The sequence below is a fragment of the Dryas octopetala genome, chromosome 8 (genome assembly GCF_963921425.1).
Source record: "Dryas octopetala chromosome 8, drDryOcto1.1, whole genome shotgun sequence".
Taxonomy (NCBI): Eukaryota; Viridiplantae; Streptophyta; class Magnoliopsida; order Rosales; family Rosaceae; genus Dryas; species Dryas octopetala.
In genome coordinates, this window is record NC_141373.1 from 17,342,143 (window position 1) to 17,362,322 (window position 20,180).

At 40.2% G+C, this 20,180-nt stretch overlaps 1 non-coding gene across 1 annotated transcript; it reads left to right on the forward strand.

Annotated features, from left to right (window-relative positions):
* Positions 1-1,502: 1,502 nt before the first annotated feature.
* On the forward strand, positions 1,503-1,608 carry LOC147277696 (small nucleolar RNA R71). The gene has a single exon (XR_015124131.1). It is a non-coding gene; the product is annotated as a small nucleolar RNA R71 (small nucleolar RNA).
* Positions 1,609-20,180: the final 18,572 nt, after the last annotated feature.

Here is a 20,180-nt window from a genome sequence, read left to right on the forward strand (position 1 = left end):
TGCCATTGCTACTCTCGGCATTCTCTAGGATCGAACTGAGGAAGCTCTCCATCTCGGACTTCTCCTCTCCATAAAAAGTGACCTCCTCGTTTTCTGGCATCTCGGAAGTGAGCACATACAACTCTCGCTTGGCGTAGTGCCGAATTGTCATGGCGCTCTCCAATGCTTTGTACTCCATGTTAGAGGTGCACAAAAATGGTCTCCCAAGAATAATAGAGACGTCGCCCGGAATTGTCGGCACATCTAGCACTATGAAATCAGAGGGGATTAGTAATTTACGACATTTAACCAAAACATCCACAAGCATACCACAAGCTTCTTGGGCTGAAGAGTTGGCGAAGCGAATGTTCACATCAGCTGGTTGCAAATCAGCCTCTTTGAATCCAAGCCTCTCGAACACAACCAGCGGCATGACATTGATAGCTGCACCACTGTCAATTAAGGCATTGGTGATCTTATGCTCCCCTATGCTGCATGATATGACCAACGAGCCCGGATCCTTCTTCTTGCTTGGAAAAGATGCAAAGAGATAACCACGAATCTCCCTAGGAACATTGTGACTATGCCCTTGCTTCTCAACCTTCTTCTCAATAGATTTCAACTCCCTCATGGTTGCTGGAAATTTGGTGATGTCGATGTCCGGAATGAGGGGAATCACACGTGTATCCTTATGCTCTTCAGTCATGTCTGGATCCTCCTCTTCCTCACTATCACTGATCTCAATTACTTCCTTCACCACCTTAGTTTTGACCATTCTAACTCTTTTTCTTGGAGTAGTCCTCAAAATAGCATTTACATGCTCCTCATTCTTCGGGTTGACGATGGGCTGACTTGGCAACTTCCCCTTCTCTCTCTGACCCAAAGTAGTGGCAATCTGACCCATTTGACTCTCCAAGTGTGCAATAGCCTTCGAATTGGCTTGCATCTGCTGCTCGGTACGGTTCATGAAGGCATTGGTGCTTTGGGCAAGGGAAGTGGTGCTTTGAGCAATCTGAGCAATCTTGTCCTCCAAACTAGACCTCTCGGCATTAGGGTGCACATACGGCTTGTTGGTGCTCCCACTAGCTTGCTGTCCATTGTTGTTGCTCCACCTGAAATTAGGGTTGTTCTTCCATCCAGGGTTATAAGTGTTAGAAAATGGATCATATGGCACCCTAGGATAATTCCCAACCTGGTTCACTTGTTCGACGTCACCCCCTTGTCCTTGCGCACTCATCATCTTCTCTTGAGCCATAGATAACTTCTGCACCATAGTCTTGATTTCCATAATCTGTCCCTCCATGGTGTTTGGCACATCAGCTACCTCATACAACCCTCTCTTTGGTCCTCCTCTTGCACGATTGGAATCCCATTGTTGAGAACTCAAAGAAAGCGACTCAAACAATTCTGTAGCCTCATCCTCCGTTTTAGACATAAACGCACCACCACATGCCGAATCCACCTTGGCTTGGTCTCTCTCCAACAATCCCTGATAAAAACAACAAATCACATACCAAGGAGATAAGTTGTGGTGTGGGCAGCTAGTAAGTAACTCATTGAATCTGTCCCAAGTCTCATGGAATGGTTCGTCCGCCTTCTGCACAAATCCAAGGATCTCCTTCCGAATCGAATTAGTCTTGGAAATGGAATAGAACTTGTTCAAAAACTTGCTCGAAAGATCATCCCATGTCGAAATGGAACCACTGGGCAGCGAATACAACCACCTCTTTGCCTTGTCCTTAAGCGCAAAAGGGAACATCCTCAAACGGTACTGATCAGCGTTCAGGCCCCTCAATTGTGCGGCTTCACAAACCCCGGAAAACTCCTTCAAGAAATGGATCGGATCCTCCCCATTCAGCCCATGGTAGCTCGGCAACAAATGAATCTGACCACTCTTGATTTCGAAATCAGTGGCTATGGTGGCATACCGAATGCACGATGGTTGAGTGGGCAGCGAAGGTGCTGAAAAATGGCTCAGGGGCTGCGGCACTATCTCATTTGCTTCAGCCATGTCGACACTCTCAGTTTCTTCACTACTCGAATCTGATGCACTAGGTTGCGGGCTGACTTGTGATGCACCTAAAGCTTCGTCCTTGAGCCTCTCCAACCTAGCAACAAGTTCAGGGTTCATAAAACACACCTAATCAAGAGAAAACACACAATCAGTAGAAAGAATGCATATAAAGGCATGGCATTTATTAAAAACTAAAAATTAGCAAAAACTGAAATCTAACTAATATAACCTAATTCTAATGACTAATTACACCAATTCATTGATATTAGACACCATTCCCCGGCAACGGCGCCAAAAACTTGTTGATGTGTTTTCTTAGAATAAAATAAACAAATACCTCATTCTAAGTTTACTCGCAAGTGCACGAATCGCATCAGTAGCAAAGCGTACAAGCACGAGGTCGATCCCACAGGGAATGGTTAATATACAATAAATCAATGCAATTAATCACTAGAATAACTAAATGGGGGGGTTTTGAAAGATGGAAACACACACACACATCACCACACGCACACACACTATATCCTATCTTGCAATGTTAAGTTTTCGGTTTCAAATCAGATAAGCATGCAATAACCATCCAAGGCTAATGACAGTTAATTTGAACACAACATATTAAAGTTTGACAGCTAAAAAGGTTTGGCTAGTTACTTTCTCGCCATTGTTCTCCTAATGCATAAACTAAGAGCTTCTTGGGCCTTCCTTAGCTAGTTAACCTACATGTTCCCTAGTTCAAGCTAGGGCAGCTGTTACCCATGCAGGAGTCATTAAGTTTTATGAGAACGTCAAACATGCACAACATATAAGCTTTGACTATTTCCTTATAGAGGTCGCCCAACCCCACTACCAAGAATAATCCCTTATTCCCTTGTTACTTGTGGTTTAGTGTCTTTGACTATTTCACAGCTAAACCTAACGGATAAACTAGATGCAATTACCCTATGGTGGCCAGTCAAAGGATGCAAACAACTAGTGACGGGGGTTTTAATAGATAGTGGAAATTTAATATGTTCAAACATCAAACTAACAGACCAAGAGACGGATAAACGATTTGTTAGAACATGCAAATCCATTAATCAACCTACGACTAACATGCAAGATAGAATAACTAACCTACATAATTAAATAAAACAAATAAAAGAAAACAGCAACAAATAAATGAAATCCCAATTCATGATTGTTAACGGAAATCAGAAACGCAAGTTAAATAAACTTAGAAGCATAAACTAAATAACTAATTTAAAGTGCATAAACTAAATGAAATCAGAAACGTAAAGTACACAAGATTAAATGCATGAACTAATTAAAAATCAGAAACATAACTAAACTAGTTTGACAAATATAAACTAATGAAAATCTGAAACATGCATTAAATAAAACCAAAGCTATAAACTAATTGAATTCAGCAACTCAAATAAAATCAGAACCAAAGCTATAAAATAAATAAAAAGACAACTGAATTAAACCAGCAAATTAATTTAATAAAATCAGTAACATGATCCAACAATAACAATAGAAACTAAAAGGAAAAGGAAAACAAAAATCAGAGGTGCAACAAATGGGGGCTGCGGCAAGGAGAGAAGAAGAAGGAGGCACCTAGCACAAGCAATTGGCTCACGGCAAGGTGAGCTTGGGCTTGCGGCAGCAGGTGATCCTTCCCTCTCAATGTCACGCCACCCTCTTCCTAAAACTCCCTCTGAATTTGGCTCACCTTACAAGAGAAATAAAGTCTGAAACTAAAAACCTAAATCAGCAAAATAAAACTAAGAGAGAGAAGAGAGAATTCGGCTGAACCTAGGAGGAATAAAAAGTGTCCCTAAAAGTCTGAATGAGGAGGTTTAAATAGGAGAAGACTTCCTTGAGAGGCAAGGAAGAGACTTGCGGCTGCATAGGGTTTTCCTTCTCCTAGTGCCTTGCGGCTTCAGCTAGGGTTAGCTGACTAGGGCCTTGCGGCATGGGCTTCCCCCTTTGGGCTTAAGTGGCTCACGCCTAGCCTAGCTAGGGTCCCTCCTTGGCGCATGGGCTGGTCCCTTTGGGCTTGCATGTTGGGCTTCAGTAGCTTGCACAAGATGGGCTAGGGTTTCACTCCATGGGCTTCCACCTTGGGCTTGTCACCTTGGGCTTGTCACCTTGGGCCTGCGCATGGCCCCTTGTCTTGCTAGGGTTTGCATGGCATGCATGCGCATGCATGGGCTGCCATCTTCCTCCTTGCGTGTGGCTTTTGGGCTGCTAGGGTTTGGGCCCATGCATGTGCATGCATGGCCCACTTGGTTCGGCATCCCTAGGGCCCATGGGCCCTCCACTTTTGACTTCCCATTTTGCCCCTCATTTCCATTTGAATTCAAATTCATTTCTTCCCTCCATTCATTTCCATGGATTTCCACCACCTTCTGGAAGCTTCTGGAACCTTGAAAAACATTTCCTGGTGCAACTAGGATTTCTTGGAAATGAGAGATTCCTTATCCATTTCGACTTCTCGTAATGACCATATTGCCCTTGGGGTCTCCTAGTGTCACTAGGACTCCTTTCCCTAGTTGGGTTAGGTTTCCTAGTTCAACCAGGATTTCCTGTTCGAATCAGGATTTCACATTTCTGGCTCCGCAATGATGGTTCTGGACTTGATGTTTCCTAGTGTGACTAGGAATCCTCATTTGACTAGGATTTCTGCACTTTTCCTGGTTTGACCAGGATTTCACTCGTTTTCCTGGTTTGACCAGGAAATGTCCCAAAATGGCTCCATTTGCTTCTTTTTCTCATTTCTGCTTCATTTGACCTGAAAACACAAAAACAAGACAAGAAACACAAAATAGCGAGTTCTAACACTCTAGGTTAAGGAATTAGTATCATAAAGTGATGCAAAATGCACACTCATCACCACGCCGTCACCTTGTGCTGCCATCTCGCCGCCTTGCTGCTGCTGTGTCTTCTTGAAGCCTTGCCGTGGAGCCTAAGGGCAGCAAGCTACCACCTCTCTCTTCCTTATTCCTTTTTATTTTCCAAGTTTTAATTATGTTTTATTTATTTATGGATTTAATTATATGTAGCTAAATATTTGACTAGGGCTAGGATGAAGCCCTAGTGATGCTATTTACTTTCACTATGGATTATTGATTTTCTAATTGTTTACATGTTGACAAATCTTGGATCTCTGTTTAAATTGACTCTCTTTGCTTCGCATCTTTGACTGATCACCTTAGGTTGCATGCATCTAGATTTATGTTGTGGAACTAAACAAGCTCAAAAGGATGATAGTTTCAATAGGCAACAAGTGGATATCCTAAGATAATATTCATGAGAAAAGGGATTATAGATGATCATAGGTTACAATTCGGATGGGTCTATGCTCTATATGTTTGTCACTCTCACAAATTGTAATGACTCTTGCATGGATAATAGTTGCCTTAAGTACGCTTAGGGAACATGTAAGTTAACTGGCTAAGGGAGGCCTAAAAAGCTCTTAGTTATGCACAGTAAGGAGAGTAATTGCTAAAAGTAACTAGCCAAACCTTTTAGTAGACGAACTTTGTTGACATGTTTGCATATTGATTGTTAGTATCCATAGTAAGGTGAATGGTAAGGTAGTGGTGGATTCTGACCTCTAGTGTTTCTTTATCATTGTTCTTATCTAAATTAATTCAATTTGTCATTTTAAAGTTTTGTTACTTATTTGTTAGTTTAGCTTCAGTCTCAAACCCAATCAAAACCCCCCATTTGCGTGTGTGAGTTAGAGTTGATTTAATTGAGTTTAATTAAGTTAGTAATCGTTTCACTAGTACAATTCCCTGTGGGATCGACCTCGTATTTGTAAGCTTTGCTACTCTGCTATTCGTGCACTTACTAGTTAACCTAGAGTTGTTAAAAAGGTCTAATATAATTGCTCTAGGAAAACATACAACAGGTTAGGTTTCCTAGTTCAACCACAAATTCCTGCTCCAATTAGGAATTCTCATTTCTGGCTTGACAATGATGGTTTTGGACTTGATGTTTCCTTGTGTGACTAGGAATCCTCATTTGACCTGGATTTCAGCTCTTTTCTTGGTTTGACCAGGAATTGACCCTTTTTTCTAGTTTGACCAGGAAATGTCCCAAAAGGATTCTATTTGCTCATTCTTCTTATTTATGCTTCATTTGACTTGAAAACACAAAAACAAAGTAACAAACACAAAATATCAAGTTCTAACACTCTAGGTTAACGAATTAGTATCATAAGGTGATGCAAAATGCACACTCATCACTCCCCCATGTCCTCCACATTCTCGACCATGGCACATTTCAATCATCCCCCTTTGTTCACTCTTAGGTATACACCGGCATATCAATTTGTCAGCTCCAAATTTGAACAAGTACAGATCATCCCACACATACTATCATGTATCATATAAAAATTTCTTCCTTTGTGGAATTGTCAAACCTTCAGGCATCACTCCGCTCACCAAATAATTCGCTATGTCAGCATATCATGGAAGTGCGTCATCAACAACAAATAACTGCTCATCTGGAAACGACTCTCTCAAGGGCAACATGTCCTCCTCAGCTTGATCTTCATTAACTAAACGGCTCAGATGGTCAGCTACTACATTTTCACATCCCTTCTTATCCTTGATCTCAATATCAAATTCTTGGAGAAGTAGAGTCCATCGAATCAATCTTGGCTTAGCATCTTTCTTATTCAACAAGTACTTGAGAGCTGCATGATCGGTGTAAATGGTGATTTTAAAAGCCAATCAAGTAACTTCAAAAATTTTCTAATGCAAAGATCACAGCAAGCATCTCCTTTTCAGTGGTAGAGTAATTCAACTGAGCATCATTGAGCGTCCTACTCGCATAGTAGATCACATGCGGTAACTTGTTCGCTCTTTGACCTAGAACAGCTCCAATGGCATAATTACTTGCATCACACATCAGCTCAAACAGCAAACTCCAGTCGGGTGGCATGATAATAGGAGCGGATGTGAGCAACTTTTTCAACTTATTGAATGCATCCACACAATCCTTGTCGAACTCAAAACTCACATCTTTTTGCAATAAACTGCAGAGAGGCCTCGAAATCTTTGAAAAATCTTTAATGAACCTCCTATAAAATCCAGCATGTCCAAGAAAACTTCTCACTTCCTTAACACTTGTAGGGTGCGACAACCTTTGTATCACATCAATCTTGGCCTTGTCAACTTGTATTCCATCCTTCGAGATCACATGACCAAGAACTATTTCTTGTTGCACCATAAAATGACATTTCTCCCAATTCAACACTAGATTTACCTCTTGACATCTTTTCAATACTTTTTCTAAATTTTCAAGACATGAATCAAAAGAAGAGCCAAAAATGGAAAAGTCATCCATGAATACCTCAATGATACGCTATACCATGTCAGAGAAGATAGACATCATGCATCTTTGGAATGTAGCTGGGGCATTGCACAATCCAAAGGGCATTCTTCGATAAGCAAACGTACCAAAAGGGCATGTGAAAGTCATCTTCTCTTAATCTTCGGGTGCAATCGGGATTTGATTGTAGCCACTATACCCATCTAAAAAACAATAATGACTATGACCAGCCAACCTTTCTAACATTTGATCAATGAACGGCAGGGGAAAATGGTACTTCCTTGTGGCGGTGTTCAGCTTCCTATAACCAATACACACACGCCAACCGGTTTGTGTTCCTTGAGGCACCAACTCGTTCTCCTCATTCTTTACTACAGTAATTCCACTCTTTTTCGGCACAACTTGAACAGGACTAACCCACTTCGAATCACTAATCGAACAAATGATTCCAACATCTAACAACTTGATTACCTCATTACGAACAACTTCCTTTAGATCGATCTAGAGTTGGATTCAATCGTCTCTGAGCATCATGGGTTGTTTTAGATTCCTCCTCAAGAAGTATCCTATGCATGCAAACTGTCGGTGAAATGCCTTTCATATCAGCTATGGTCCATCCCAATGCCAACCTATGCTCTTGCAATACCTTCTAATGAGTGTGCATTTTGCATCACTTTATGATACTAATTCCTTAACCTAGAGTGTTAGAACTCGATATTTTGTGTTTCTTGTTTTGTTTTTGTGTTTTCAGGTCAAATGAAGCAGAAATGAGAAAAAGAAGCAAATTGAGCCATTTTGGGACATTTCCTGGTCAAACCAGGAAAAGTGCAGGAATTCTAGTCGAATGAGAATTCCTAGTCACACTAGGAAACATCAAGTCCAGAACCATCATTGCAGAGCCAGAAATGTGAAATCCTGAATCGAACAGGAAATCCTGGTTGAACTAGGAAACCTAACCCAACTAGGGAAAAGAGTCCTAATGACACTAGGAGACCCCAGGGGCAATATGGTCATTACGAGAAGTCGAAATGGATAAGGAATCTCTCAATTTCAAGGAATCCTAGTTGCACCAGGAAATGTTGGTCAAAGTCAACTCTACAAAGTCAAGGTTTCAGAAGCTTCTAGAAGGTGGTGGACATCCATGGAAATGAATGGAGGGAAGAAATGAATTTGAATTCAAATGGAAATGAGGGGCAAAATGGGAAGTCAAAAGTCAAGGGCCATGGACCCTAGGGATGCCGAACCAAGATGGGCCATGCATGCACATGCATGGGCCCAAACCCTAGCAGCCCAAAGTCCATGCGTAAGGAGCAAGATGGCAGCCCATGCATGCGCATGCATGCCATGCAAACCCTAGCAGCCAAGGAGTCCCATGCGCAAGCCCAAGATGCAAGCCCAAGGTGGAAGCCCATGGAGTGAAACCCTAGCCCATCTTGTGCAAGCCACTTCAGCCCAACACATGTGAGCCCAATGCACATCAAGGTCCAAGACCAGCAGCCCATGTGCAAGGGAGAGAGGCCTAGCTGACTTGCATGTGCCACTTAAGCCCAAAGGACCAAGCCCTTTCCGCAAGCCTACAAACTCTAACCCTAGCTGATGCCGCAAGCTACAAGGAGAAGAAACCCTAGCAGCCGCATGTTTTCTCTTCCTTGCCTCTCAAGGATTGCACCTCTATATATATCCCCTTAATTCAGAACCCTAGGGACCTCACTTCACACTTCTACACTCCAGCCGAAATCTCCTTGTCTCCTAGTTTATTTTTCAGTTCTAGGTTTTATTTTTCAGTTTTTAGTTTTGTTCCTGTGAGGGCTAGCCGAAAGTGAGAGAGAGATAGGAGTGGCGTGGCTGCAAGGAAGAGCATCCCTAAGCCGCAAGCCCTAGCTCACCATAGCCGTGAGCCAATTGCTTGTGCAAGGTGCCTTCTCTTCCTTGTCTTGCCGCAGCCCCTCCCACCTGTTTTCCTTGATTTTTCTCCTAGTTTTCTATTTTCTTGTTGGATTATGTTACTGAATTTATTTAATTTAATTTATTATTCTGATTTTCTTTTGTGCATGGTTCTGATTTCTTTTAGTTTATGCAATTTAATTTAGTTGTTTAGTTTATGCCTTTAGTTTTGTGTACTTTGTGTTTCTGATTTTATTGTTAAGCATGAATTGGGACTTTGTTTATTGTTGCTGTTTTTATTTATTTAATTTAATTATGTAGGTTAGTTATTCTATCTTGCATGTTAGTCGTAGGTCGATTAATGGATTTGCATGTTCTAACAAATCGTTTATCCGTCTCTTGGTCTGTTAGTTTGATGTTTGCATGTATTAAATTTCCACTATCTATTAGAACCCGTCACTAGTTGTTTGCATCCTTTGACTGGCCACCTTAGGGTAATTGCATACAGTTTATTTGTTAGGTTTAGCTGTGAAATAGTCAAAGACACTAAACCACAAGTAACAAGGGAATAAGGGATTATTCTTGGTAGTGGGGTTGGGCGACCTCTATAAGGAAATAGTCAAAGCTTATATGTTGTGCATGTTTGACGTTCTCATAAAACTTAATGACTCCTGCATGGGTAACAGCTGCCTTAGCTTGAACTAGGGAACATGTAGGTTAACTGGCTAAGGAAGGCCCAAGAAGCTCTTAGTTTATGCATTAGAAGAACAATTGCGAGAAAGTAATTAGCCAAACCTTTTTAGCAGTCAAACTTTAATATGTTGTGTTCAAATTAACTGTCATTAGCCTTGGATGGTTATTGCATGCTTATCTGATTTGAAACCGAAAACTTAACATTGCAAGATAGAATAAAGGGTGTGTGCGTGTGGTGATGTGTTCGTGTGTTTCCATCTTCCAAAACCCCCCATTTAGTTATTCTAGTGATTAATTGCATTGATTTGTTGTTTATTAACCATTCGCTGTGGGATCGACCTCGTGCTTGTACGCTTTGCTACTGATGCGATTCGTGCACTTGCGAGTATACTTAGAATGAGATAATTGTTTATTTTGTTCTAAGAAAACACACATCAACACCTTCAAAAGTCTTTCTTCCGCACTTTTACTCAAGTTCGATGCAATTATCACAAGCAAAGTCTCATCTTTTCCCAAGTATGCATACTTGAAGTGCTCAGGTAATGGCTTTAATTCTAACTTGGGTTCTTGCACAATTGAAGGTAATAGCTTATCGTTAGTAGAAATCAAAGTTTCAAATTGGTTAGACCACTTACCTATGTAAGGTCGATTCTCATCAAATAAAGCTTGCACTTTTTCAACCACTCCAATTGGTGAGCTTGGTTCGGCTAACACTAGGGTGGCCTCCAGCGGATCTTCAACAAAACTTGTTTTAATCATTTCTTGCACCATCGGGTCTATTCTCAAACAATCTACTTTCTCTTTTGGATACCTCATAGCTCCAAATGCATCAAATTTCATCGTTTCACCAAGAACTGTAATTGACAACTTCTCATTACTCACATCTATCTTGGTGTTGGCTGTGGTCATAAATGGTCTTCCAAGGATAATTGGTAACTCATTACCCACTCGTGGTGTATCTTCCATCTCTAGGAATATGAAATCTGCAAGCATAATCAAATCAGCAACTTTAACCAAGACATCTTCAACCATTCCTTTAGGAACTTTAACAGAACGATCAACCAATTGGAGTGTAACACTCGTCGGTTTAAGCTCTCCTAGGCCAATCTCCTCAAAAACTGAATAGGGCATCAAGTTGATACTTGCTCCAAGGTCCAACAATGCCTTCTCAAACTTGTGATTCCCAACAACACATGGAATTGTGAAACTGCCAGGATCTTTCAGCTTAGGTGGCAACTTCCTTAACAATATAGCACTCACCTCTTCACTTAGAGCAACTTGCTCATGTTCCTTAAACTTCCTCTTGTGAATGCACAATTCCTTCAAAAACTTAGCATACTTAGGAATATGTTGGATGACATCAAGCAAAGGAATATTGATCTTCACTTTCTTAGCTTGATTATCCATAAATTGCTTCCTTTGTCGTTGGGGAAATGGTAGTGGAGCCCTTGGAATAACTGGGGCAGTCACAGCTTGCTTGCTTCTTAGAGTGACCGTGGGCTCCTCTTGTACTTCCTCACTTGCTGATTTCCCACAACCTTCTCTTGATCCTTTTGAACTTGCTTGGGATCTGAGATCACAATCTCATCATCATCTTGCTTGTCACTCTTTGGATTCAGATTAGTACCTACTTTGTTGTCCACAACTCTCCCACTTCTCAAAGTAGTTATTGCTTCAGCCTTATCATGGATTGGTGCATCCTTTACTACTTTATCCAAGGTTTAAGGTCACTTGTTCCAATTGGGCTTCCAAACTCGAAATAGCTCTAGCTGTAGCATTCAACTGTTCTTCCGTTTTGTTCATGAAAGACTTTGTATCATTAGACATTGAAGTTTTACTATGAGCTAGTGTAGCAATCATCTCTTCCAAGTATGTATTTCTTGGCTCGACAAGTGGTGGTGTACTCGGCTAGCTTAGAGTGAACTCTTTCAACTTCACTACACGGATCCTCTTGTGACGATTTTGAAACCTGATTAGCCATCATAACCTGCATCATCTATTTAAGCTCAGCCACTTCTACTTCCATGGCCGATTTCTTTGTAGTCCTTTTTCTCCTATTCCATTGTTGAGAATTAAGTGCCAATGTGTCAAACAATGCCCATGCATCTTCAGAAGTCCTTTCTTTTAATGCTCCTCCACAAGTCATATCCACCATAGTGCGATCTTGCTCCATTAAACCCTTGTAGAAATAATCAATCAGCATCCATGGGGCAAAATTGTGTCGTGGACACGAATTTAAAAGTTGTTGATACCTTTCCCAACTTTCATGAAAAACCTCATCTTCCTCTTGTGTAAATCCTAATATTTGCTTCCTCACAATAGTAGTCTTACTAGATGTATATAATCTCTTAAGAAACTTAGATGCCAAATCTTCCTATGATTCTATAGAAGCAACTTGCAAGGAATACAATCAACTCTTTGCTTTTTCTTTGAGAGATAATGGAAATAATCTTCACTTTCTTTGCTCATCACTTAATCCTTTCAGCTTTCCAATCTCACAAATAGCATAAAACTCTTTGATGTGCGTATAAGGATCTTCACCCTCACGACCATAATAAATTGGCAAGAGTTTAATTGTCCCACTTTGAATTTCAAACTGTTCGGCCTCCACTTGAGGATAGACTATACATGTAGGTTGAGCAAGGAGTGTTGGAGATGAATAATCACTGAATGGTCTTTTCGGCTGCACCTCCTTCTCAACTTCCTTCTCTTGTTTCTCTTCTTTGTATTCTCCTTCAAATTCACTCCCTCTCGACGACACAAGGGCATACATCATTCTTAATGGCTTCCGAATAACCTTTGGTGTGCCCTTTTGTTTGTTCAATATCTTTGATACTTCCTCACGGGTGGGAGGGGTGATCTTCGAACTTAACTTCTCCACTGTTCCTCAAAAACAAGAGAAGTTAGCAAGAACCAAAAAGAAAATAAAAACATAAAATAAACCTAACTAAAATGACTTAACTAAAAATAATTAAACTAGTAATCAACACCGATAACAATGTCCCGGCAACGGTGCCAAAAACTTCTTGTTGTTTTCCTAGAGCAATTTAATTAACCTTTTTTTTTCAGCTCTATGTTAACTCGCAAGTGCACGAATCGCGGAGTAGCAAAGCTTGCAAATACGAGGTCGATCCCTCGAGGAATTGTATTAATGTTGTGATTACTAACTCAACTAAATCCAATTAAATCAAACACCAACTCACACACACAATAAGAGGGGTTTTGGATTGGTTTTAAGAACAACGATCAACAATCATAAAAAGTAAACAAATTAAAATATTAAACTAAGAATAATGGATGTAACAACTAGGGGTCGGAATCCACCACCAACATATTACTTACACATTCTTGGATATATAAGAGCAATTAATTGACAAGATATTGACAAAAAAGATTCCCCAAAAGATTCTGTTTGAGATTCTCCAAAGATTCCTTCCAGATTCCAAATCCTTCTAAAAGATTCTCTCAAGATTTTTTTTCCATTTTTAGCTAAAAATAGCCTCATTAAGCTTCTTTCTCTATCATTGCTTCATTTAACTTACAAAACACAAAAACAAACTAACAAGACTTAAAATATCGAGTTCTTGCACTTTAGGTTAGGGAATTAATATCATAAAATGTTGCAAAATGAACACTCAACATTAGTCAGTTAACTTGCATGCTCCCTAAGCGTACCTAAGGCAACTGTTATCCATGCAAAAGTCATTAAGTTTTGTGAAACCAGTAAACACATGGAGCATAGACCCACCTTAATCTAACCTATGAACATCCAATCATCCCTTTTGTCATGAATACGTTCTTAGGATACTCACTTGTTGCCAATTGAAATTATCATCCTTTCGAGCTTATTTAATTTCACAACATAATATAGATGCAATTACCCTAAGGTAGCTAGTCAAAGGGTGCAAACAAATAGAATCCATTTTACTAAAGATCAAGGATTTACTACATATATCAAATTAAATCACAAGTGTCACCATTGCATAACTCACAATTCAAGTTTCATCATCCAACTTAGCAAAGCAGTAAAAACTCAAAATATAGAAAAGAAAATAAAAGATCTAACTTCCATTATAATCATTGAATCCATAATGAAAGAAAGAACAAACTAACTAACTAAAGAAAGAGAAGAAAATCAAAAGAAGAAGAAAAGGGAAAGAAAATAAAGAAAATAAAGAAAAACTCAAGGAAGATGCGGCTAGGGCAGCAAGAAGGCCTGCTGCCCCATTCTCCTCCTTGCGCCAACTTCTCTCTCTCTCTCTCTATCTCTCTCTCTCTCTCTCTCTTAAACTTTTAAAAAATAAAAAGGTGTAAGGTGTAGAAGATGTGTTGATTTGTGAGAGAGCGAGGGTCATATATAGTAGTAAGGAGGTGGAGAGGTGTTGTATGTTTTCCTAGAGCAAATTAAATAACCTTTTCTGAGCTCTAGGTTAACTCGCAAGTGCACGAATCGCGGAGTAGCAAAGCTTACAAATACGAGGTCGATCCCACAGGGAATTGTACCAGTGTTATGATCACTAACTTAATTAAATTCGATTAAATCAACTCTGACTCACACACGCAAATGAGGGTTTTGATTGGTTTTAAGGCTAAACTAAACAAACAGAGAAATAATCAAACTTTAAAATGATAACTGAAAGATTCAGATAAAACAATAATAAAGAAACACTAGGGGTCAGAATCCACCACTAGCATACCATTCACTCTACTATGGATATTAACAATCAATAGATAAACATGTTGACAAAGTTCGTCTACTAAAAGGTTTGGCTAGTCACTTTTAGCAATTACTCCCCTTACTGTGCATAAACTAAGAGCTTCTTGGGCCTTCCTTAGCCAGTTAACTTGCATGTTCCCTAGTTCTAAGCTAAGGCAGCTGTTACCCATGCAAGAGTCGTTACGATCTGTGAGAGTGACAAACACATAGCGCATGGCTCCAAATTAATGTACTGTATGTCATCTATGATCTCTTTTCTCATGAATATTATCTTAGGATACTCACTTGTTGCCTATTGAAACTATCATCCTTTCGAGCTTATTTAGTTTCACAACATATATCTAGATGCATGCAACCTAAGGTGATCAGTCAAAGATGCGAAACAAATAGATTCAATTTAAACAGAGATCCAAGATTTGTCAACATATAAACAATCAAAATATTAATAATCCATAGTAAAAGTGAACAGCAATGCTAGGGCTTCATCCTAGCCCTAGCCCAATATTCAGCTACACATAATTAAATTCACAAATAAATAATGCATGATTAAAATAATGAAAATAAAAGAAAGGGAGAGAAATCAAGCCGAGGCAGCAAGGTGGAGGTGCGGCTGCAATGGTGGTGCGTAATGGGGCTGCTCGGCCTTGGGCTCCACGGCGAGGAGGCTGAGGTGCTCGGCAAGGTGGCAGCAAGGTGGTGATGGCGTAGCTGCTGGAGGTGGCTGCGGCTTGGTGGCGCAACTTGGTGGTGGTGGCTGCGGCTTCACTTGATCCTCCTTCTTCAGTTCAGCACAAAATAAAAGAAAGCACACAAGAAAAGGTGGCTGCTAGGTTCGGCCACAAAAGAAAAGAAGAAGAATAAAAAGGAAGGGAGAGAAGGTGGCTGCGGCACAAGAAAAACAGGGGAGAGGGAAGCTGCTAGGGTTTGCGGCAAGAGGAGAGGAGAGAGGCTGCTAGGGCTACGAAAATTAAAAGAAATAGAAGAGAACTTCAGAACAGAACCCCTTTTCTGATTTTTAGAGATATATTTATAGAGGGAAGTGGGGCTGAGATTTCTCTTTCTCTTCAATGTGGGATAAGTGCATTCCTTGCACACCAAGGCTTATAATTTTCGGCCAAGCATGGGCCTTGGGCTGATTTGGGCTCTTTTTGGGCGTAACTCCTTTTTCAGCTCGCGGAACTGCTGCGCTACCTCCACTAAAATGGCCATATCTTGAGCTAGAAAACTCGGAATCGAAATCCGTAAAATTCCCTGCGAAGCTAACATCCGTATCTTTCCAACCATATATGGCATGCTACCTGATTCATTCAGGAGAAGTACAGAATTGCTGTCGAAATTGGTGCTCTGTTTTCCAGGTTTTTGACTTCTTTTTTCAGCTAGGATTCCTTGGGAGGCAAGAACAAGAAAGTGCAGCAGCAGCTAGGGTTAGGAGAGCATTGGGCTTGCGGCAAGGGCTTTGGCTTTGGGCTTAAGTGCCACACGCCAGCCCCCTAGGGTTTCACTTCATGGCTGCCACCTTCAAGCTTGCACATTGGGCTTCATCTTGGGCTGGTGCATGCATGCATGCATGGCCCCTCAGATTTCGGCATTTGCATAGGCCCATGGCCCATTTAAATTGTTGACTTTTCATAGTTGACCCTTGACCATTAACTTTGACTTCCCATTTTGCCCCTCATTTCCATTTGAATTCGAATTCATTTTTTCCCTCCATTTATTCCCATGGATGTCCACCACCTTCTAGAAGCTTCTGGAACCTTGACTTTGTAGAGTTGACTTTGACCAACATTTCCTAGTGTGACTAGGATTTCTTGTAAATGAAGGATTCCTTATCCATTTCGACTTCTCGTAATGACCAGAATGCCCCTGGGGTCTCCTAGTGTGACTAGGGCTCCTTTCCCTAGTTGGGTTAGGTTTCCTAGTTCAACCAGGATTTCCTGTTCCGATCAGGATTTCTCATTTCTGGCTCCGCAATGATGGTTCTGGACTTGATGTTTCCTAGTGTGACCAGGAATCCTCATTCGACTAGGATTTCGGCCCCTTTCCTGGTTTGACCAGGATTTCTCTGGTTTTCCTAGTTTGACTAGGAAATGTCTAAAAATGGTCCTTTTGGCTTCTTTTCTCTTCTTTGCTCATTTTATCCTATAAAAACAAAAACAAACTAACAACACACAAAATATCGAGTTCTTGCACTCTGAGTTAGGGAGTTAGTATCATAAAATAGTGTAAAATGAGCACTCAACACACCCCCAAACTTAGATTTTGCTAGTCCTCGAGCAAAGAGAACAAAGAAAAGACTCAAGACAGACTCAAAACATCCCAACACATGACTTCATTAGTACAGCCATAAATAGCATAGTCAAGCAAGATACATATAGAATTTATTCCTCAATCTCTAATAATGCTTCAATTAACATACCTTATTCCTCCATGAAATATATAGACCATCCTTGACACAACCTCAAGTGGTTAGACAAACAAGACTAAATCAGCATACACAAAATAGATTCAACTTCAATTCTCACTAAGGCATACTCTCAACAATAAAACGCTCAGATATTGGGTCAATACGTGCACTCAAGTATATGTGAGAGATGATATGATAAATAAATACAAAAAGCTCACATATTAATCATGAAAGACAGGCACCATGAACAAAAATACTGATCTCAATAGAAGGAATTAAAATACTTGGAACAGAATCAATAACCATAAGCTTCCCTTTTATCTAGACTCCACATAATGAACTACAATTCTCCCAAGATCAAGTAGGGCTTTAATAAGGGTTGTAATGGAGGCTTAGGTTAGGATAGGGTATTGAAATGAAACGGATAACAAAGGGCTACAGACTATGGATTTGCACCAAACAATAATGGAGGCATTCCTTCATAATTTTGCACTCATAGCTCAAATTCGAACACCTTTCCACTTCCATCTTTTGAAATCGTCCCTTCCCTTTGATTTTTGATTCTTGATTGATTTTTTTTTTTTTTTTTTTTTTTTGTGTGGAAAGGGAACGACAAACACTCTTAAGCACAATTCATTCTCTTCCAAGCTATGCACACACATTTCTTTTTAACCTCACAGCTTCATTAGCTCAATGCAAATCCATCAGTAAGGTAAACAGGTTGAGGAGTGAAACTCCCCCAAACTTAGGGTTTGGTATAAGGGTGAACAAAGAAAAGGTCATTAGGCTCAAAATGTTTGACTAGGGTTATAACACAGGGTAGGCTTTAGGCTATGGGTTAAAAACAAATAAGGCCTAATATCATCTCCTAAGATTCATGTAGTTATATCCATGCTTTGAATAGAATAAGAGAGAAGTTCTAGCTTTTTGATTCACAATTATATTCCAAGTACTTAATCAAAAGAAAGAATAATGAGATCACAACGACTTTATATGACAAGAAAATATTAGAGTAACGTTAACACTCAAGAATTGAAGTACAGGGCTCAAAAGCTCACTTAGGTCATACAAGTCTACTCTATTAAGTATATGCATCTCTAAGCATGCAAGTCATCACTTAAGCTCATGAAAACAAGGCCACAAGTCCATAGAGTTTTAAAGCATGTTACGAAACAATACTAGATAAAGAAGAATACATACTATATATACGGGCTAGACATGCTCAAAATAACCATACATAATGAAATCAATTAGTCGGGGACAAAAAGACTCAAAAACACTGTTGCATGCTTCTAAAGATTCGAATCCATCACTACGGTGAATGAAATCTTAAGAACAGATGCATTTTAATGTGGGTTTGATACCCTTAATTAACAACAAAAGTAAAAAATATTTTTTTTTTTTTTTTTTTTACACACTAAAAACGAAAAATGCGTTGCATTCCCCACCCCCAAACTTAAAAGAAACATTGTCCTCAATGTTTAAATGAATGAAAAATGTAATGCACAATGTAATGAAAAGAGGAAGGGAAAAACATCAAATAAAACAAAACTAATGAACGAAGCAAAGAGAGGGTGAAAACGTACCTTGGCTGATGTGAAAATGGCTCGCCCACGCATATGTACAAAATCACCTCCTCGTCGTCATCCATCCCTTGGGTTGCCTCCCAAGAAGCGCTAAGTTTCACATCTTCAGCCAGACCTAGTCTTGTACTAGAAATCAATTTTCTCTTGGTTCAGCTCAAAATCAGGTTCAAGGAAAGGTTTCACACGATGACCATTGACCTTAAATATGTTCCCATTCTTCGGATTCTTGATTTCAACTGTACCATAGGGAAACACTCTAATCACCTCATAAGGTCCGGTCCATCTTGAACGCAACTTGCCTGGGAAGAGTCGTAATCTTGTATCATATAATAACACCTTCCCTCCAACAAAAAATTCTCGCGGACGTAGCTTCTTATCATGGTACCTCTTGGTCCTTTCCTTGTACAACTTAGCATTCTCATATGCGAAATGTCGTATTTCCTCCAGCTCACTAAGTTGCAACTTCCTTTTCTCACCAGCGGCATGAATATCAAAATTGAACTTCTTAATCGCCCAATATGCCTTATGCTCCAGCTCAACTGGTAAATGACAAGCTTTCCCATAAATCAGTCGAAATGGAGACATTCCAATGGGCGTCTTGTAAGCAGTGCGATAAGCCCACAATGCATCATTAAGCTTGGTAGACCAATCCTTCCTATTGGCGAGCACCGTTCTTTCCAAAATGAACTTAATCTCACGGTTCGAAATTTCCACTTGCCCACTCGTCTGAGGATGGTAGGGAGTAGCCACTTTATGCCTTATTCCATATTTCTTCATCACGGCCTCAAACAGCTTGTTGCAAAAATGCGACCCCCCATCACTAATGATTGCTCTCGGGGTACCAAATCGGGCAAAGATATTGGTCTTAAGGAAATTCAAGACCACTCGAGCATCATTAGTCCTACAAGCGACAGCTTCCACCCACTTAGACACATAATCAACTCCCACCAGAATGTACTCGTATCCGAAAGAAGATGGAAATGGTCCCATGAAATCTATACCCCAAACATCAAAGATTTCGACTTCCAACATGAAGTTCAGCGGCATCTGATCGCGAGCCGAAATATTTCCCATCTTCTGACATCTATCGCATGTGAGGTAAAACTGATGACAGTTATGAAAAATTGTGGGCCAAAAGAAACCTGCCTGAAGAATCTTGTAAGCGGTCTTAGTTCCTCCACCATGGCCTCCACATTCTTTAGAATGGCACATCTCAATGACATTCCTCTGCTCCATTTCTGGTACACATCGTCTTATCAACTGATCTGACCCATATTTGAACAAATAAGGATCATCCCACACATACTGTCTGACATCATGCAAAAATTTCTTCCTTTGGTAGTGTGTCAGATCATTGGGCAACACTCCACTTGCTAAATAATCAGCTATGTCAGCATACCATGGAGTAGTCAATATGGCAAAAAGCTGCTCGTCCGGGAATGACTCTCGTAACGGTAGTGTGTCCTCTTCAGACTGTTCCTCATTGACGAGTCTACTCAAATGGTCTGCTACCACATTCTCACACCCTTTCTTATCCTTGATCTCAATATCAAATTCCTGTAGCAACAGAGTCCATCT